Source organism: Schistocerca piceifrons, chromosome 7 (genome assembly GCF_021461385.2).
Source record: "Schistocerca piceifrons isolate TAMUIC-IGC-003096 chromosome 7, iqSchPice1.1, whole genome shotgun sequence".
Classification (NCBI taxonomy): domain Eukaryota; kingdom Metazoa; phylum Arthropoda; class Insecta; order Orthoptera; family Acrididae; genus Schistocerca; species Schistocerca piceifrons.
Window position 1 is genome coordinate 446055139 of NC_060144.1, and position 22233 is coordinate 446077371.

The 22233-nt window shown below is 43.5% G+C and overlaps 1 protein-coding gene and 1 pseudogene across 1 annotated transcript in view; both read left to right on the forward strand.

Moving 5' to 3' along the window:
- Positions 1 to 22233, forward strand: part of LOC124805143 (zwei Ig domain protein zig-8-like) — a 914439-nt gene that overhangs the window by 379769 nt on the left and 512437 nt on the right. The gene's annotated exons all lie outside the window — the stretch shown is intronic.
- Positions 16480 to 16597, forward strand: LOC124709266 (annotated as a pseudogene).

The following is a 22233-nucleotide window of genomic DNA, read 5'->3' on the forward strand; positions in this document are numbered from 1 at the left end:
AACCAGAATTCTTGTTTAATCTCCGCTATGTTATGACCAATGGTTCAGATGGCTCTATGCACTATGGGACTTAACATCTGAGGTCATCAGTCCCCTAGATTTAGAACTACTTAAACCTAACTAACCTAAGGACATCACACACATCCATACCCGAGGCAGGATTCGAACCTGCAACCGTAGCAGGCGCGCGGTTCCGGACTGAAGCGCCTATGGCTCTGAGCACTAGGAGACTTAACATCTATGGTCATCAGTCCCCTAGAACTTAGAACTACTTAAACCTAAATAACGTAAGGACATCACACACATCCATGCCCGAGGTAGGATTCGAACCTGCGACCGTAGCGGTCACGCGGTTCCAGACTGAAGCGTCTAGAACCGATCGGCCACAGTGGCCGGCTATGACCCATGGATCTTCCATCGATTATCATTAATGTCGGTCAAATTTCGATGTTCGGCCATGTCGAAAACACATTCCTTTAGCTCATGACGAGTTTATCCCAGATCTGTCACAGTTCCAGTACACATATTATGGCGATTACTTTGGAACCGAATGATTCATTCTGAAGCCCAATCCTATAAGGCTGCACCGAAAGTCATTGATTTTAATGACAACAATTTAAAACTGGCCTGCCCGGCTGGCCGAGCAGTCTAACGCGCTGCTTCCCGAGCGGGAAGGCGTGACGGTCCCCGGCAAGAATCCCCCCAGCGGATTAGTGTCGACGTCCGGTGTGCCAGCCAGCCTGTGGATGGTTTGTAAGGCGGTTTTCCATCTATCTCGGCGAATGCGGGCTGGTCGCCTTTATACCGCCTCAGTTACACGGTTTAGGAGATTGCTGTGCAAACACCGTTTCCACGTACGCGTACACCATAATTACTCTGCCATGCAAACATTTGGGGTTACACTTATCTATCTGATATGAGACGTTCCGGGGGGGGGGGGGGGGGGGAGGGGGTCCACTGGAGGCCGAACCGCACAATAAACAACAGCTCTGGTTGGATGATGGGCAGCGGTGGGGTGGGGGGGTGGGAGTTTTGAAAAAATGGCAACGGCGGGGCGAAGTCTCTCTCTCTCGGTCGTTTCTAGGTCCCCGGTTTAATACAATACAATTTAAAACTGACATTTAATGAACCTCACAGTGACGGTAGATGAATGCCACAATATGCATACTCCCACTATGCAAGTAGGAATCAAACTCAATTTTGATTCTGATTTCATATTGTCCAATGTATCTAATTTTCAAACATAAATCTCCCTTACTATTTGAAAGTTGCGCTAACTGTCATATTTGTTAGCTTACTTGTGGAATGACAGTTTTGTCAGACTCATTGATATGAAATAGGTGTGTAAAATATCTGATCAAGTTCGAACTTACAAGGGAACCTCCCCATCGCACCCCTCTCAGATTTAGTTACAAGTTGGCACAGTGGAAAGGCCTTGAAAACCTGATCAATTGAGAAAACAGCAAGAAGTTGTGTGGAACTATGAGAAAAATAAGCAAATGTGGCGTTCGCTGGGTTATTCAGTGGTTTGGTATTTAACTAATTTGTAAATGGAAATGATAATCTTATTTTATTACATTGAGTTAGTACTAAATAATTTTTCTCCCGGCTAAAGATTTGATCAAGTTGCTAAAGAACTCCAAGTTAAAGTCGTGTTAACGTGTTGTCTGTAAGTTGTGTAAGTGTCACTAAATCACAGTTCATACAACAGATTCTATACAACAATGGATTATGATGGAAACAGTTATATTCAGCAAAATTATCATTAAAACCTCAGAATATCAGCTGCGCACAACACTAACGTATGTTACATGAAAAAATATTCTTCGCAACTCGTGCGTAAATAATTTCGGCTCCATACATCAGCTAGAAAAGTTTGTTATAACGATCTCGCTATGAGCACTGTTTTTAAAGAACCAATCTGATTCGAATTATTTTCATTAAAATGAGTTCGGGACCACCGGTGCACATTTATTTTTACACATTTGTATTACTTTCAGCATTTATGTCTGTAGAGTTGCGTAATTTGCATTTACCGCTGTGATAATTGTTAAGATGGCGGCAGACAATTGATAGAGACTTTCAATTCTTAGAGCAAATAAGTAAACATTTATAATGTTTATTAAACGCTATAAACTATACTTTCATATTGTGCAGTATTTAGACCTCGTCAAGCAAACATCTGATTTGTTTCTAAGGAAAACACAGACAAAAACGCGATACAAATCGCTATCATCAATGGCTGCGCTCGTTGCAGCGGAAAGAAATAATTAACACACATAATGCTTACTGAGAGAGGAATTAAAGTTACAAATAATTATTCACTCATATTTATAATAATAATGAACTCTATTTTCAAGTAATAATTAACAAATCATTACAATTTCTTAACAGACCTCAGTTTGATATGCATCCGCAACTTACAAAAGCCAACCAACAAAAGGTAAAAACGAAGGAAGACAAACGCAGATCATAAAAGGAAATTACAATTATCATTGTCTTAGTATGATACACATCGATATGTCCAATTACATCATAGAATATTATATAAATAATTAATATTTATAAGTTTTCACTGTTTTTTCATTCGTCGAATAGATAATGTTTATAACTGTTAGAGGCATAATTTCCTCTCGTCGCACTGTAGCCAAAAATTTATTTCGTGGATGTTACACAAAATATACAAACTGAGTAGTCCATGCGCAAGATAGGCAACATCAAGGATAATGTGAGCTCAGGCGCGCCGTGGTCCCGTGGTTAGCGTGAGCAGCTTCGGAACGAGAGGTCCTTGGTTCAAGTCTTCCCTAGAGTGAAAAGCTTACTTTCTTTATTTTCGCAAAGTTATGATCGTTCGTTGACGTCTCTGTTCACTGTAATAAGTTTTGTGTCTGTGTTTTGTGACCGCGCCGCAAAAGCGTGCGATTAGCAGACGAAAGGACGTGCCTCTCCAGTGGGAACCGAAAATATTTGCTCGCAAGGTCATAGGTCAACCGATTGCTCCACAGGAAAACACGTCTGATATTTCCTATACGACACTGGTGACGGCATGTGCGTCACATGACAGTAATATGTTGCCGACCCACCTAACTTGTACACCTGGCGAATGGGTAAATATTTCTTCTATCTTGCCCGATTTAGGTTTTCTTGTGGATGTGACAATCACTCTCAAAAAACTGATCGCATCGTACGGACGGACGGACAGATAATAAATGTCTGAAAATAAAAAAATTAAACTTTTCACTCGAGGGAAGACTTGAACCAAGGACCTCTCGTTCCGCAGCTGCTCACGCTAACCACTTTTTTCTTTTTTTATCCATTTCTTTGCAGATGCTCTATCCATCCTTTTTTCCAGCAATCCACTTTTATTTTTTTAATTTTTAATTTATTTATTTTTTAGGATGGTCAGGGCGTGGTACACGCCGCACTAGCAGTGGGGTCTCTTCAAGGCACTGCCAGTGCGTCGAGGCCCAAACCCCTCCCACCCCTTTTTTCATGTTCCCTGTTGGGTCATAGCACAAAGTGTGCAGAAATCTTAAAACAAAATTCCCATACTCCGATGTAAGAAAGACAAAGAAACCTCTTCTCTGAATAGAAACTGAACACTGATAAAAACTTAACAATTCGTCTTGAAACGCACAAATACTTTGGAAGTCGAACACGAGTAATTCTGAACAAAATGTTTTGAAAAAAAAAAAAAAACTTTTCGTGTAAGACAGAAGTTCCGGAAGCAAGGTAATAGTAAATAATAATAAGAAACCAAGTGAATTTTAATTTTCTTCTGTTCGTTCTCGTTCAAGGTGTTGTAGTGGTTCCACATATTTTACCAATTTCTTTCAAAAATGATCTTCAGCATGTTGCCGTAGTGCGTTTTGTGGTTGCGATACGTGCTGATTTTTTCATATTCACACTTCATGTAAACGCGGAATTCTACCTCGTTGTCCGACCCAAGTTTGTGGATGACATAACTAACATATTTTCCCAGTAACCAGCTAATGGCGTTGGTTTTTAATTTCGGATAGTATGTCATGTCTGGTCTCAGGAGGAGCATTGGCGTTATATATTCCGTAGAGGACCTGGTGAGAAAGGCGATTTGTTGCCTGATCCAAATCTAGTTATGCACACTGCCACCACAGGTGATTCTGTGGATGAGTGTATCCACCAGATTGCATTTTCCACAAAGGAGTACCTGGTTTAAACCGATCCCATATAGTCTCTCGTTTGTGCTGATGACATTGTTAACTGTTTTATACCATGGGGAAATAGCGTCTGTAGATAGCCCGGCATAGTTGATGTTCCGGCATACAGCTTTCCAGTCACAATTTGGGAACTTCGTTTCAATTTTGTTTCTGCCCTCATTTAACTTCCTTTCAAGTATGATGTAGCGCGCTGTGATACATGTGTTGCTTCTGATTTCCTCACTAAGATAACTTGCTTCGAGGAAAAAGTTCCTCACATACTGCAGACGGGCATTGATCCTTCGCACATCAATCGGTGCTTGCAGGGTATGGGGTGTCACAGCTTCAAAGAGCTTTGCGGTTACACATTGTGGAAGTTCTCTGGGTATATGGAAAGTCCTTTTGAGGAACAGAGCAGACGCTTTATTGCGAATATCCACCAAACCGAGGCCCCCGTTTCTGACATCCAGTATAACGATAGTCGCACCAACCCTGAATATGTCTCCTCGCCATAAATAATTGGTAACAGTGGACATGATCCCTTTCGCTACTAGTTTAGGGATTGGAAATACCTGCGCAGTGAAATACTCTTTAGACAAAACGCAAGAGTTGATGAATCTGACTTTTTGCACCAGGTCCATAGTTCGATGAATGTTTTCCATTACAGCACCACGAACTTTCCTCCTAGTTTCCGTCCAGTTAAAAGCAGCCATCCTCATCGGACATGCCATTAAGGTTATTCCCAAAGTTTTATGTTTGTTGTCTTGTTTTGCCCATGCCAGTCGGAGGTGATCTAGGCCCCGTAGATTCAATATTTTACTTTTGTTTTCGCTCCCGACGCTAGACAATACCTTTGGATTTCTCTTTCCAGTGTAATTGTCTCCTCCTTATTCCTTATTACAACGCCCACGTCATCAGCATAAGGTCGTATTACAGTTATTTCATCATTCAATGTTATGCCTGTTAATCTTACGTGGACAGTGTGGAGGAAGGGCTCTAAAGATACGGAAAATAAAAACATAGATAAGGGACTGCCCTGTGGAACCCCTCGCCTTATCTGTATGGGTTTAGAAGTTTGGCCATTGATTGCTATTTTCGCATTTACACCTGTTGCAAAATTTATTAGCATGTTGACAATCTGAGGGTGGAAAGCCATTCTTGATAGCGTCGCAAAGAGGTATCTATGACTAACGCTGTCAAAAGCTTTTTTGAAATCTATAAAGATTAAAGCACATTTTACACTTGTCACTGAGGTAATTGCAATGACGTCTCTGTATGCAGATACACTTTCGAATATCGTTCTGGTCGGAGAACAAGATTGATGATGACTCAATATTTTGTTGGAAAAGGCAGAGAGTCTTTTGTTGATAATACGCGAAATTATTTTGTAATCAGAATTTAGTAGTGAAAGAGGCCGAAAATTGTTGAAGTTGGTTTTGCCTTTACTCTTAGGAATCAGTACTATTTTACTTTCCTTAAACTCTGCAGGGACCGTTTTTCCGTTCAGGACCTCATTTGCCATGGAAGTGATCTTGTCCCCATTTATAGACCAGTAGCGGACATAAAACTCCACAGGAAGGCCATCAAGTCCCAGAGATTTTTTGAGAGGTGAGTTACGCACTGCCTCATGCACTTCATCTTTAGTAATAGGTGACAGGATGTCAGCGTTACCTGCTCCCGACAATTGTGGACCTAAAATAGTGAGAAAGTCCTCGAGAGCTGCATCTTCCACTGTGGTAGGGGCATATAAGGTTTCATAGTACCTGTGGACTTCGTCCAGTATTTCTTTCTGGCATGTGAGCCTCGTACCAGTATGCGTCTCGACTTCATCAATAAAAGTTTAATGTCTGTTTTTAGCATGCCGCACCAAGTGATACAGAGAGGCTGTTTCATCTGCTACGACTGATGTGGCTTTCGATTTAATTTTTAATCCCTCCATTTGTTGCCGTTTAATGCTTAATAACTTGGCATTTATTTTTTTTTTTTTTTTTGATGTCTTTCAGACGAATTACGTCATCATGGGCCTGTTGATATAAGTCTCTTAAAACTTTATAATAACACTCCATTGTATTCCTCAACTTCTTGTGCCTCGCTGCACTAAACTGCATGACAACTTTCCGCAGCCTTGGTTTAGCCCTCCTAGTCCACCGTCAATGACTGTTGGGTGCTTGTCTACTGTGCGGAGGCACATAGTCCACGCTACTCTTGTTTCCTGTTCCAGTTCTTCGTCAGTTACAACGGATATTTAAATTCCATTGGCCTCTGAATTGAAGTGTTGGCTGTACACTTAAATTAAAGCAAGTTAAAAGTGTACTGTGATCGCAAAAAAACACGGGAATAGTTTCAACGTTTAATAAATAATTTTGCAAATTTTGTGACACGTAAATTCTATCTAGTCTGCTGCGGGAGTGGCTGGTTATATACGTGAACCCGACTGACGTCGGGTGCTGAAGTTCCCACACATCCTTAAGGTGTAGATCACTTACTAACTTTTTTAACTGTGGCGAGTAGTTGAAATTGGGTTCTTGATCTTTCTGGTTTAAAACACAGATAAAATCTCCACCTAGTATAAGAGAACACGGATTTTTCCTCAATAAATAAATCAGTTCATCTTGAAAAAACTTCGCATGAACCAATTTGTGGGAATTTCCTGATGTGGCGTAAAGGTTAAGCACTGTCACATCGAAAATTGTTATGCCTATGGCTCTTCCTGATTCTAATCGTTCGATTTCAGGCACCAGAATGCCTTCCCTTATAAGAATGGCTGTACCGATATTGGCTTCGGTAGAAACATTAACAATTTCAAAAAAGCCTGGGATCCGAAATTCCGTTATCGCAGCTTCTTGTAGCAATGCGATATCTGTCCCAGACTGGTACAAGAATTCTTTTAGTGCTACCAATTTCAAGGGTGACTGTATTTTATTAACGTTAATAGTAGTAATGCTATAAGCTTGTATCACAGATATACCAGAAGAAGCTATTTGGGATGAGGATCGGTATGATTATAGCAGCAACGTGCTTCTCTACAAGTCACGATCTTTACAAGCTGTGTTCCCATTACATGTACTAACTTCCTAGAAAAATTTTCACTGCTTTTAAACAAAGTGCTTGAGAAGAAAAGTATCCTGAAATCCTGACAATACATTGCTATAAGTCACTGTGGCCCTTCTCTTTCTCCTCTTCAGTGTTGGCCCTGATGACTTCATATTTAATATTCTTTTTCTTGATGTCTTTCTTCTCTGGTGCGGCTTTTGGTTGATGACGCGTGACAGCAAGACCCGGTTTCGGTCGCAGCCGCCGGCGGTGGCCATCTAGCGCGACGGCGAAGGCTTGCGAGTCGTCAATATTTGGTTCCAGCGTGGTGTCTGTTGTGTTGTCTTGCCGGCGAGCCGGTGATGCTTGTTTATAATCCTCCTTCGGTGCGGCGTTGCGCTTCGGAGTCGGCAGGTTGTTTACTTGGTACTTCCTCGTACTGTTCGCACTGTATGAGCTGTGCACTTGATGCGGTTATTGCAGCTGTAACCTCAGGCTCATGGTCACATTTCCGTGAAAGGTCACTACCAGCTGCGTCACTATCTGTCCGTGGCGGTATAAGTCCTTGTGCGGGAGTGGGAGTCACATCGACCTGCATTTCATCTCCTTTTTCCACTTCCAACAGATCTTCAGGACTGGGCTTCGGCTTCCTGGCAACGGGTGTTTCACAGGAAGAATCCTCATCAACATTTTTTTCAGTGTCCTCTAGAGGACGCTTTTTAGTGGGAATCTCGCTGTTACGGGACGGAATTTCAGCAGTTAATGCAGGTTTTAAAGACGGAAAGTCATTAACATTAAGTGTAACATTTTCAGAGGTAGTAACAGGATCCACGACAGCCGCCGGCTCCGTTGTATTACTGGCTGGCAACATATCGTTGAGTGTTAATTTCCGGCGTTGCGTAAGGTTATTCGTTAGCACAAAAACACGGCAAGGGCAGTCCTGACGGAGGTGACCAGACTCTTTACATACATGACATATAGGGGTTTGCCCTGAGTACAAAGCATGCGCCTTGTGCCCGTAAACAAAGATGTGGGAGGGAATGTTTGCCTTCACTTCCATCTCCACGGAGCGAGTGCCGTTAAAGCACTGCAGCTTGAAATGCGAAGCCCACCTTTCGTTGAATATTAGCCTGACAAGGACATCTTTAATTCTCGAGTTGTCTACTTCTATGGGAATATTAAAAACCCTAACATTCCTAATTACAGACTCGGAATTCCGGAGTTTTACAGTACTTTTAGTACCATCACGGTATATAACTTCCGTTTCATAACCAAATTTTTCCAGAAAGCGGTCTACACTCACGGAATCGTTAAACTTTACAAAAATGCAGTATTCATCAGAGTCTAGCTGCATGGTATGAACAGATTCAGAATGAAGGCCAATTACCTCGGTAATCCAGTCGTGTATTTCAAGTGCAGAGGGTGTACTCGACGGGTGTACTTGTCGAAGGTGAAAATCACGGTGTTTTTTCTCACGGAGTTTGCCATGCTGTTCTGCAGCGAAAAAATCTCGGACAACGCCGAAATCCCAACGGCACTACGTAGAAAGACGACACGAACGAAGACCAAATGCTCAATTGATAACGCTTAATTCACGTACAAAACAACAATAAACGATCACGAAACACGAAAACACTGTCGTAAACGCTGAACGTTCACGGAGCAAACTTGAGGAGCGCGCGACTGCTGCGACAGCTAAAGCCAGAGTGTGAGACGAGGGAACCAATTTCGCATATGGATTTCTCATTTTACTCAATACTTGGGAATTGTACAGTATAATTGTTTGTACTATATGATTAACTAATTTGCACATGTAACTTCACTTACACAGTCACGTTTCCTTCAAAAGCGTTCCAACAATAAAAAGAAAGTAGGAAAACAGCGAAGCACGAGAAATAGAATCATATCTCTCTCTCTCTCTCACGCACTCCCTCCGTTTTTTTAAAATGATTATTTGCTTTCGACGTTGAGAAGAACTGTGATTTCTCTCTGATAAAGTAATGACTACTGCTTTTCATTATCATACTACATCTGTTATCATTTTTTGATAACGACTAATACTACACTACGTCTCAGATTCAAAAATAAAGACAGACGCTACTTTACTGAAGGAGAAGCATGTGTTCATTATGGCGGGACTACAGACGGAGTAATCTTCAGGAAGTACAACTCAGTTACCACAATTAATACACGAATTCATTGCGGGGTACATATTTAGCCATTCAAACTAAAAATATGTACAAGTGAGAGTATTGAACCTGACTATGTATACAACGTCCGAGGGCGTGCTGAATGGTAATGCCTCCAAAGTTTTTATTCTGTTCTCAACATCGGTTCAGTCAGCAGGTGTCATGTATATTTTTCGGTCGACATTGCCGTTTCTCTGACGTAACTTGCAACCCTCTGCCACTAGACGTCTCGGAATTCTAGCATCTGACATGGCGTTTTGCAGCACATCTATGTAGATGTGTGAGAAACTGAGTGCCGTAATCGAGTATCTAACCGAAGAGTCCTTCTGTGCGTGAAGTGCCCTCTCCTTTGCTTCGACAATGCCGGACCACTCACGAGGGCTGCGACATCTGCAACAGTCCGACGCCTTGGGTTCACTGCCATCGGCCATCCTCCACACAGTCCCGACTTATCCCCATCAGATTTTCATCTGTTTCCGAAACTTAAAGAACACCTTCAACAACTTCCCTTTGATATTCATGAAGCAGTGCAAGCAGAATTGACGTTGTGGCTTCGTCAAAGAAGTTCCAAGAGTGGATCGGGGTCCTTTGGTTTGGAACCGAGTGGAGGGTCTCAACCAGAGACTTCGTCGATTCTGTCACGGTCTTGGCTGCAGATATCTAGACTTGTGCTATTGGGTGGAGAGTTGTAGGACGCCCCTAGATAGGTCAGGGGTGCACTACACAAAGGAAGCGGCTACTCGGGTAGCAGAGTACTTGTGGCTTGCACGTGGCGGTTTTTTAGTCTAGGCAGTAGTGCGAGGTGTCCTGATGAACACTCACCAGTCGACGTGCAGGCAGAGAAATCAGGACGAGCTCAGTGTAAAGATACTTCAGCTACCAAGATATTAGCAGTAAATTTTCAGTGTGTTCGGAATAAAGTTCCTGAATTTAATGCCCTCCGGGAAGCGTGTGGCGCGCAAATTATCCTCGGGACTCAGACCTGGCTGAACCCTGAGATAGGAAGTTCTGAAATATTTAGTGAGGGTTGGAACGTGTATCGGAAGGACAGATTAGACACCGTAGGAGGTGGTGTCTTCATTGCAGTTGAAAAATAAATGGCTCTGAGCACTATGGGACTTAACTTCTGAGGTCTTCAGTCCCCTAGAACTTAGAACTACTTAAACCTAACTAACCTAAGGACATCACACACATCCATGCCCGAGGCAGGATTCGAACCTGCGACCGTAGCGGCCACGCGGTTCCAGACTATAGCGCCTAGAACCGCTTGGCCACTCCGGCAGGCTCATTGCAGTTGACAAAAATATTGTGTCTACTGAGGTCGAAGTAGAGTGTGATTGTGAAGTTATCTGGACACGTTTAACAGGGCTAGGGGAAATAAAGTTAATTTTTGGGTGTTATTACCGGCCACCAGGTTCCACCGTGACAGTTCTAGAACCATTCAAAGGGAGTCTACATTCTCTATCGCAGAAGTGCCCGGATCATGCTATACTAGTCGGAGGCGACTTCAACCAACCTAGTATAGACTGGGATGTCTATCGATTCATTACAGGTGGTACAGAGAAGCCGTCGTGTGAATTACTTTTGAACACATTATCCGAAAACTGTCTTGAGCAGCTAAATCGACAGCCAACGCGTAATGGAAATATTTTACATCTGCTAGCCACGAACAGACCAGACCTCATCGACGGTGTCAGTGTTGCGACAGGGATAGTGATCATGATGTTGTCATTACGTCTATGGTTACGAAAGTTAAAAAGTCGGTCAAGAAGGCTACGAGAGAGTTCTTACTAGAAAGAGCAGATAAGCAGTTGTTAGCATCCCACTTAGTAAATGAATCAACTTCATTTACTTCCGGTACGATGGACGTGGAAGAATTATGGGGAAATTTTAAACACATTGTAAATCACGCATTAGACAAGTGGGTGCCGAAAAAGTGGGTTACGGACGGAAAAGACCCACCGCGGTCTAACAGCGCAATTTGGAGAATGCTCAGGAAGCAAAGGCAGCTGCACTCGCGGTACAAGAAAGATCTGGAGAATCAGGACAGGGAAAAGTTAGTACAGATTATTGCTGCTGTAAAAAGAGCGATGCGCGAAGCATTCAACCACTACCACCGTCATACCTTAGCAAAAGATCTTATTGAAAACCCAAGCCAATTCTGGTCTTGCGTAAAATCAGTAAGCGGGTCGAAGGCTTCCATCCAGTCACTCACTGATCAGTCTGGCCTGGCAACGGAAGACAGCAAAACGAAAACTGAAATTTTACATTTAGCATTTGAGAAATCTTTCACGAAGGAGGATCGTACAAACATACCGCCGTTTGTCTCGTACAGATTCCCGTATGGAGGACATAGTGATCGACATACCTGGAGTTGTGAAGCAGCTGAATGGGTTGAAAATAAACAAATCGCCTGGTCCTGATGGGATTCCAATTCGGTTTTATAGAGAGTACTCTACTGCATTGGCTCCTTACTTAGCTTGCATGTATCGCGAATCTCTTGCTCAACGTAAAGTCCCGAGCGACTGGAAGAAATCGCAGGTGACGCCTGTATATAAGAAAGCCAGAAGAACGGATCCTCAAAATTACAGACCAATATCCTTAACATCGGTTTGTTGCAGGATTCTCGAACATATTCTCAGTTCGATTATAATGAATTTCCTTGAGACAGAGATGTTGCTGTCCATGCATCAGTACGGCCTTAGAAAGCATCGCTCCTGCGAAACGCAACTTGCCCTTTTTTCACATGGTATCTTGCGAACCATGGATGAAGGGTATCAGACGGATGCCATATTCCTTGTCTTCCGGAAAGCGTTTGACTCGGTGTCCCACTGCAGACTCCTAACTAAGGTACGAGCATACTTGGTTCCCAAGTATGTGAGCGGCTCTAAGGCTTCTTAAGCAATAGAACCCAGTACGTTGTCCTCGATGGTGAGTGCTCATCGGGGGTGAGGGTATCATCAGGGGTGCCCCAGGGAAGTGTGGTAGGTCCGCTGTTGTTTTCTATCTACATAAATGATCTTTTGGATAGGGTGGATAGCAATGTGTGGCTGTTTGCTGATGATGCTGTGGTGTACGGGAAGGTGTTGTCGTTGAGTGACTGTAGGAGGATACAAGACGACTTGGACAGGATTTGTGATTGGTGTAAAGAATGGCAGCTAACTCTAAATATAGATAAATGTAAATTAATGCAGATGAATAGGAAAAAGAATCCCGTAATACTTGAATACTCCATTAGTAGTGTAGCGCTTGACACAGTCACGTCGATTAAATATTTTGGCGTAACATTCCAGAGCGATATGAAGTGGGACAAGCATGTAATGGCAGTTGTGGGGAAGGCGGATAGTCGTTTTCGGTTCATTGGTAGAATTTCGGGGAGATGTGGTTCATCTGCAAAGGAGACCGCTTATAAAACACTAATACGACCTATTCTTGAGTAGTGCTTGAGCTTTTGGGATCCCTATCAGGTCGGATTGAGGAAGGTCATAGAAGCAATTCAGAAGCGGGCAGCTAGATTTGTTACTGGTAGGTTTGATCATCACGCGAGTGATACGGAAGTGCTTCAGGAACTCGGGTGGGAGTCTCTAGAGGAAAGGAGGCGTTCTTTTCGTAAATCGCTACTGAGGAAATTTAGAGAACCAGCATTTGAGGCTAACTGCACTACAATTTTACTGCCACGGAAAGACCACAAAGATAAGAGAGATTAGGGCTCGTACAGAGGCATATAGGCAGTCATTTTTCCCTCGTTCTGTTTGGGAGTGGAACAGGGAGAGAAGATGATAGTTGTGGTACGAGGTACCGTCCGCCACGCACCGTATGGTGGATTGCGGAGTATGTATGTAGATGTAGATGTAGAAACATTCTGCTACGACGGCATCAATTAAACTGGTCTCTCGTTGGGAGGAATGTGATCGTCGCCAGGGTGACTGAGAGGTGAGAAGTAAATATGTAGACATGAGGAATGAAGATTTAGAATCTTAATAACGTTAAAAAGCTTTAAGAGCTTTTACATAAAACATTCAGAGGCATTTTTTACAACACGCCTTCGTAATAAGAGAGGATAAAATGAAATCGTACTCAAGTATTGCAGTTAAATTCTTGCGTGTGGCCTAACAACTGTGGTGGTTTGATGGTAAGGAATTTGAGCAAATTTTGGTAAGAGTGTCGTTCAGATCAAATATCGATCTGATCAAACCTATTTACGGTTCTCGTAGTTTTATATCATCGTTCTCGGTGCATGTTAGTATCAATCTCTCTAGTTACATGGTTGCAGCCCGTACCTCATCACCTCGAACTGAATGTTAAGCCGGAAGCAATGAGATAGGAGGAATACCTATGAACAGTAAATTTCATTTCAGATCGTGTTTTGCAAGTGATATACATGTCAAGTGTCCTGACGTCCTTCTTGACTGTTTCGGTCTATTTTTTAATGTATACATGTCAACCCTTGCCAACGTCCTATGTTGTCTAAGTTACATTTTCAAAATTTCGGTCTCCACCCATTCTGTTTTCCTTTAAACGGTCCCCTCGTTACCTGGTAAACTTCTCGTGGACGTGCATGTAGTAATATTATATTGTGTGAAACTAACATTATTTAAGCTTGTAACATGATAATAAGGATGTGTTATGCCCATTAGGCACGTCCATCACTGCAAGCTCGGCACCATTCATTCTTCTCGCTTTTCCTCAGTCCTTTTTATAGTGGTATATTGTCTACTTATCTTAATATTGTCAGCTGGTATCTGGTCCTCTTTCCAGTCACCATTTCTTGCAGTGAAACAATTATTAATCTACCCTTTCTTATCCAGTGTCGTATCCAGTTTCTTTTCTTCCTTTTAATTGTTTCCGGTATTTGTCTGTTGTCATGCATCCTCAGTAACAGAAATTCCTTCATTATTTTATCTCTTCAATTCACACCTGCTGTTCTTCTCCTATTTCTCTTGCTAATACCCCTTAAACATGTCACCTCTATACGTCGCAGTTCCTTTGTTTCGGCACAATTCAGAGTAAAACTCGATACAAAACGTTTCAACAAACGTTAACCTTATTTATCTAACGGAACACAGAAAATATTCCTTCTTTCGCAAAATACAATAAGTATCGATGTTTTTAGTTTTCGATTACATGCCATCTCACTGGTAATCTTGCATCCTACATACATGAAGGTGTCGACTTGTGCGTCTAAGTCACCCATTTCCTCTTTTATTTTCCTTCACTGCCTTGTTAACATAATCTATGATAGTGGAACTAACATCAGGGGTTCGATACAATCAAACTTTATGTAACGTAACTCTATCGGGGCCCGTCTCCTACGTTGAACTGGAGCGTATTGTGAGATGGAGGGGTACGCAATTACCTGTCTGTTGCAGCGTTTCGGCCAATAACCAGCTGCATGTGGTCTGCGTTGTGGTTGCTAAGTCAGTAATGGCTTAACGTCTGGGTGTCAGGCGGCAGCACTATCGGCAGCTGTTATGTAATGAGCTCAAGTGAGACCATCGGCTTCTCTAGCACCAGACAAATACTATACCAGAGTACACAGTGAGATGCTCACGCGTATGCACCAGGCACCGACAGGCGCTTTCAGATCTTGTGCCACGTGTAATGGAAACGAGATTCTGTCAAGTGTCCCTCAAACCATTCTAACTCAATTAGAGAGTAATGTGGCAGGGCATTGTAAAGCTAACTTGCGAGTTTCTGCACCAGAAAAAACGAATGCGCGTGATTGCATACTAGAGTCATCCGCTGAAAGACGTTGGCAGTCCCATCAGAGACTTCGATTTAATTCCATGTTAAAATCCTCCAGACGACAACATCTCAACAGCCTCCCAAATAGTGCTCTGTAGGTAACTGCCTCCAAGAATCGTCTTATGTAGTTCTAGATGTAACGGGAGTACGATTCGTTATGAATAGGAAGGTAGGGCTGAAACTGTGTTACTGTGAATAGTTCAATGATAGGGTTGTTCTTATCAGAATCGACTGCAAACCAACATTGGCAACGATAGTTCAGGTATACATGCCCACGTCTTACGCTGAAGATGAAGAGATAGAGAAGGTATATGAAGATACCGAATGTGTAATAAAGTACGTAAAGATGAAAATCTAATAGTCATAGGGGACTGGAACCCAGTTGAAGAGGAAGGAGTAGAAGAAAAGGCTACAGGAGAATATAGGCTTGGGACAAGGAACGGGAAAGAAGAGAGACTAATCGAGTTCTGTAATAAATTTCACCTACTAATGGCGAATACTCTGTTCAAGAATCACAAGAGGAGTAGGTACACATCGAAAAGGCTGGGTGATATGGGAACACTTCACTTAGATTACATCATGGTCGGACAGAGATTCGGAAATTAGATACTAGATTGTAAGGATTATCTAGGAGCAGTTATAACTCAAATCGTAATGTAGTAATGATGAAGAGTAGGCTGATGTTTAAGAGATTAGTCAGGAAGAATTGGGATAGTGAAGTACTAAGGAATGGCAGTACAGTTGAAGAGGAATGGACATCTCTAAAATCGGCAATCACAGAACTTACACAGTCATAAAGAAGACAACTGCGAAGAAACCGTGGGTAACAGAAGAAACACTTCATTTGATCGATTAAAGAAGGAAGTACAAAAATGTTCAGGGAAATTCAGGAAAACAGAAATACCGATCTCTGAGAACTGAAACAAATGGGAAACGCAGGGAAGCTAAGACGAAATGAGAGCATAAAAATGTGAAGAAATCGAAAAAGAAGTGACTGTCGGAAGGACTGACTCAACATTCAGGAAAATGAAATTAAAAGCAGGGATGGCAACATTATGAGTGCAACGGGAGTTCCACTGTTAAATGCAGAGGGGAGGGCGGATAGGTGGAAACATTACATTCAATGCCTCTGTGAGGGGAAAGATATGGCTCTGGCTCTGAGTACTATGGGACTTAACAGCTGTGGTCATCAGTCCCCTAGAACTTAGAACTACTTAAACCGAACTAACCTAAGGACATCACACAGGGAAAGATATGTCTGATGTGATATAAGAGGAATCGATTTAGAAGAGGTAAAGAATATAGCATTAGAATTTTAGACAGCTTTGGAGGGCTTAGGCAACGGCCTTGCCGTAGTGGACACACCGGTTCCCGTCAGATCACCGAAGTTAAGCGTTGAGGGGCGTGGCCAGCACTTGGATGGGTGACCATCCGGGTGGCCACGTGCTGTTGCCATTTATCGGGGTGCAGTCGTGATGCCAACTGAGGAGTTACTCGACCGAATAGTAGCGGCTCCGGTCAAAGAAAACCATCAAAACGACCGGGAGTGCGATGTGGTGACCACACGCCCCTCCTATCCGCTTCCTCATTGAGGATGACACGGCGGTCGGATGCTCCCAATGAGCCACTCGTGGCCTGAAGACGGAGTGCTTTTTTTTTTGGGAGGACTTAAGACCAAATAAGGCAGCAGTGATAGATAATATTCGATCAGAATTTCTAAAGTCATGGGGGGAAGTAGCAACAAAACGAATATTCACGCTGGTGTGTAGAATGTATGAGTCTGGCGACATACCATCTAACTTTCAGAAAAATATCATCCACACAATGCCGGAGATTGCAAGAGCTGACAAGTGTGAGATTTATCGCACAATCAGCATAACAGCGCATGCATCCAAGCTGCTATATCCGTAATACACAGAAGAATAGAACAGAAAATTGAGGATGTGTTAGATGACGATCAGTTTGGCTTTACGAAAGGTAAAGGCACGAGATAGGCAATTCTGTCGTTGCGGTTGATAATGGAAGCAAGATAAAGAAAAGTCAAGGCATGTTTATAGGATTTGCAGACCTGGAAAAAATGTTCGACAATGTAAAATGGAGCAAGATGTTTTAATTCTGCGGAAAATAGGGGTAAGCTAGAAGGAGAGATGGGTAATATACAATATGTGCAAGGGCAAAGAGGGAGTAATAAGCGTGGACGACCAAGAACGATGTGCTCGGATTAAAAAGGGTGTAAGACAAGGATGTAATCTTTCACCCCCACTGCTCAATCTGTATATCGAAGAGGGAATGATGGAAATAAGTGGAAGGTTCAGGAATGGAATTAAAATTCAAGGTGAAAGAATACCAATGACACGATTCGCTGATGACATTTCGAGTACAGAATATGGACTGAGAGTAAATCGAAGAAAGGTGAAAGTAATGAGAAGTAGCAGAAATGAGAACAGCGAGGAACTTGACATCAGGATTGATGGTCACTAAGTAGATGAAGTTAAGGAATTCAGTTGCGTAGGCAGCCAAATCACCAATGACGGACGGAGCAAGGAGGACATCAAAAACAGACTAGCACTGGCAAATTTGGCATTTCTGTCCAAGCGAAGAATACTAATATCAAACATAAGCCTTAATTTGAGGAGAAAATTTCTGATAATGTACGTTTGGAAGACAGATTTGTGTGGTAGGAAAGATGGACTGTGGCTGAAACCGGAGCAGAATCGAATCATTTGAGGTGTGGTGCTACGGACGAATGTTGAAAACAAGTGGACTGATAGGGTAGAGAACGAGGATGTTCTGTGCAGAATCGGAGATGAAAAGAATATGTAGAGAACACTGAGAAGGAGAATGGGCAGGCTAATAGGACGTATATTAAAACATCAGGGAATGACTTCCACGGTACTAGAGGAAGCTGTAGAGGGAAAAACTGTAGAGGAAGACAGAGATTGGAACACATCCATCAAATAGTTGAAGACGTAGATGGCAATGCTACTCTGAAGAGTTTGGCACAGGAGAGAAATTCGTGGTAGACCGCATCGAACCAGTCAGAATACTGATGTCCCAAAAAGCATACATCTCCATCTCCCGCCACCCGTGTACCCGTCTACTACAAGTAGAGCAAACTTGACCTATTAATCGGAACCCCCTGCAAGCCACCACCCGATTTGTAAGTCGGGAAACCTAAAAGACATTTTGATTCAGACTCTTCACTCACCAAAGGACCACAGTTTTTTTTTTGTCGATGATGCTGCAGATAATGGGCTCCGCCTTCATCTCGCTGTCGAAGTTGTCAGTTCTTACCACTTCAGCTAGCCACACAAAACCAGAATGTATCTCTTCCTGTCCAAAGCGACACACATCATTGGTACCAACATGGCTGCACCCCGTGCTCTTCATGGTTAGAGGCATTTTTCGACAGGTGGAATGACTCCTCCCGGCATGCACACAGATCGCACACTGGATTCCTTCCCTTCCTTGGTAACCATTTCCCTAAGGCACCCCGTCACGCGCCTAACGGTGGAACCTCCATCTACTAGTAAACCCACCCTCTGTGAATGTCCAGATCTTACTGGCTGAAAGGCTTTCTCTGGAACAGGACAGGCAACTGTATCTGGCTCAGGGTCTTTGTCAGACACAGACGGCTTCCGAAATGTCTTCATCAGACGAACTGGAGAGGCGCTTCGATCGGCCCTCTGGGAAGTCTTTTGCTGTCCGTCATACCTTGAATCAAGCTCCCACTCAACCACGGGGGGGGGATGATCCACAATGAGCGCTGTACTGTGTTGGTGACAGCAGTCGATCGATCAGGGGATGTGAGGGACGTGCTGTACGTTCTTTACATTTCCACATCCAGCTCTCCACAGTGACGGCCGTAGGCAGCAACCTCAAGCTGTGTGATCAGAGGTAGCACTGGCTGGAGCTTCGAGCACTACTATCACAGTCGCTTCCGTGCTAAAGTCGGAAAAACCATAAATTAAACTGTGATTAAAACACTGTGTTCTTAAATTCTGCTGCTACACGGGAGCTGCTGACCAACTAACGAGCTCTGCAACTGTAACTGACTGTTCACAGGATAACAAATGCCTGGCGTGAAACAAGCGGCATAAATAGAAGCTACACGTTAAATATAAAGCGAAACTGCAGCCACTAGAAATCCAAATATGCAAGAGATTTAAGAATTTAAACTGAAAGGCACACAGTAAATTAAGCAATAAGTCGATTCCTGTTATTAGAATCTCATTACAGCTCACAAACGGAACTTTGTGCTCCGAGTTGCTGCTGCCTGGGCGGGAGCTGCTGACCAACCACCAGACGTCGATATCCAGCTTTACTAAATTTGAGATTTATGTGCCACACTGTCGTCAGTTTGCATATTGTGACAATCTACGAGATTCTAGTCATCAACACGTTACCTTACACTGACAACAAAGAAATTTCCGGAAACGATAGCAGGCGAAAAGTAATATTCAAGGACGATATTGGGGATGGAGAATCGTATGCGTTCATCTGGCCAAATGTGTAGATGTCATGAGCCTTCCTCATCTCGCCCTCGACTGCATGCTGATGGCGAGTATGAGATTTCACCATTTCCTAATAACGTGACAAAAAATAAAAACATCTACAGCTGTCCTTATGATTTTATTTTATTTTGTCGCTACCAGTTTTGACGTTTCATTGCGACATCTTCAGGCTGTTCTGATGCGGTAAGTGTTGATACGATCCCCATGCATAACTCATCAGTTGCCAGCATTACTGGTTTCGCAGATAATGTGTCAGCACTCCAACCATCAATTGACAACTGTTGACAAGAGAACTTTGCGAGAGAAAGGACGATTTCTTTTGATGGCAGCTCCCAGATTCCTCAAGACATTGTAGTACCTCTCTGCATTCATTGTGGTTTCCGCTGAAAGAAATGCAAAAGAAAAAACCCCTGACAGTCCGTAAAGATGGTTGCCATAACGTTCCCTGCCGAATGTGTGACCTTTTCCTTTTTTGGGGGGCATTTTCGCCAAGTTTCTTTCACTCCATGCACTGGCGTTTAGGTCCCAGGAGTCGAATAATGGAACCTGGTGTTATCCCCGTGACAAGCTGTTTGAAGAGCAGAACTCCCTCTGTCTTAGATACATTTCTCGCCGAATCCGTATGTTGCTGCTTGTGGACATCACTCAGAGAACGTGGCACCCATCTTGCGCAGACTTTGCATTAGTGAAGTTGGTCTGTTATGGTCTTTACAATGGATGAGCTTCTAACTGCAGCGCCAGAAGTTAATCGTCTTAGACTATTGTCAAGAGTAGCGTGACGACCTACGTCTACAACATTGCGAACTGCATTAATGGCGTCATCACTTGCAGCTGTGCAGCTGTAGAGGGGTTCCTTGTGCACTGCTCGTCATTCACATCTTCACGCCCTTCCATAAACTGTACACGACAAAGTCAAACCATTTGAATGCTCGCACAGCCTTCCGCATAGACAGAAATTAAACCCCGATGAACATCGACAGTGGATAGATGTGTGGCTGGGAAAAAACGAATGGCAGATGTAACTCACAAACGGACATATTATGTAACAGTAACTCCATGCTAGCTAGCGGTGTACTGACAACATACTGGGTTATGCACTGTAGGCCGGTGTAAGCGTTGTCATCACATACCAGTGGAACTTGTGAGCACTCACATGTCACGGGCACATTTATTTTAGCACTTCGTCTTCAGGCCACGAGTGGCCTATCGGGACCATCCGACTGCCGCGTTATCGTCAGTGGAGGATGCGGATAGGAGGGGCATGGGGTCAGCACACCGCTCTCCAGGACGTTATGATGGTATTCTTGACCGAAGCCGCTACTTTTCGGTCGAGTAGCTCCTCAATTGGCATCACGAGGCTGAGTGCACCCCGAAAAACGGCAACAGCGCATGGCGGCCTGGATGGTCACCCATCCAAGTGCCAACCACGCCCGACAGCGCTTAACATCTGTGATCGTACGGGAACCGTCGTAACCACTGCGGCAAGGACATTTATTTTGCAGAGAAATAAAACAGCGGAACCTGCTTATTTGAAGATCCCCGTAATATTATATAGGGGCGCACGTAGCCAGAAAACAGTGACCAGGAAAGAAAGAGACGTTATAAAATGAGGTGTTGCAGAAGGATGTAGTTGACATTTAGATTGGATCATCAACGAAAAGTGCTCAGCCGAGTTGCGGACAAGAGTTGTTCGTGGAAAAATTTGAGTAAACGGTAGGGCTAGGTTGATTTGCCACCACCGCGGGAACTCAAGGAAGTTAATTTGGTGTTGGAAACAACAGTGAGTGGTAATTCTTGGGGAGACTCACATTCGATTGCGGTGGGAAGGTTCAACCCGGTGTAGGTGGCAGAAGCTATGCAGAAATGAAGGGAATTGCACAGAATGAACTACTATCGACAACAGCATCAGAATAATCTTCCAAATGACTGCAACCAACTGCGCCTATCTATTCGTTATATAGAACACAGGTACCAGTTAGATATCTGCGTGACGGCTGACGTGTCACGTTCAAAGACTCGCTGCTTAACAACGAAGCATAGAAAATGGAATATCGTGTACTTCTGTTGTGAACGCTCAAAGCATTACCGCGATAAAGATCAGTGAGAGACGTAAGCACTTTAGCAAGCGTTCGTGACAGGTTAGTCGATCGAAAAGCGGTTGGTGACCCGCACTCGAATGCGATTGCATCGGGCACTTTCCCCCCCGAGTAAGTCCTACGCGCTCGTCCTAGGCTTCCCGGAGACCGGCTGAGCCTAGGTGAGACTAGGCACGATCCAGATAGCCGCTGCGCCGGCTGGTCGATACGGCGCGCTGGCTGCTCGTCGACACGCGACCCGCACCAGCTGCGTGCCACGCCGACCACCGCAGGAATGTCCGCCTCTGCGTGTTCCTTGTCTCCACAGCATCGCCCCATTACAGACGACGCATTTCTGCTGTGATTTAGCTCGCAGATGGACTGCCTGATGCAGCCTGATTACATCCCTGTTGCTGAAATGGGCAATTACTTGAATGTAAACTAGATAGTACACTGGACATGAGAACTACGACACCATGAAAGTCTTGAAAACATGAAAAAT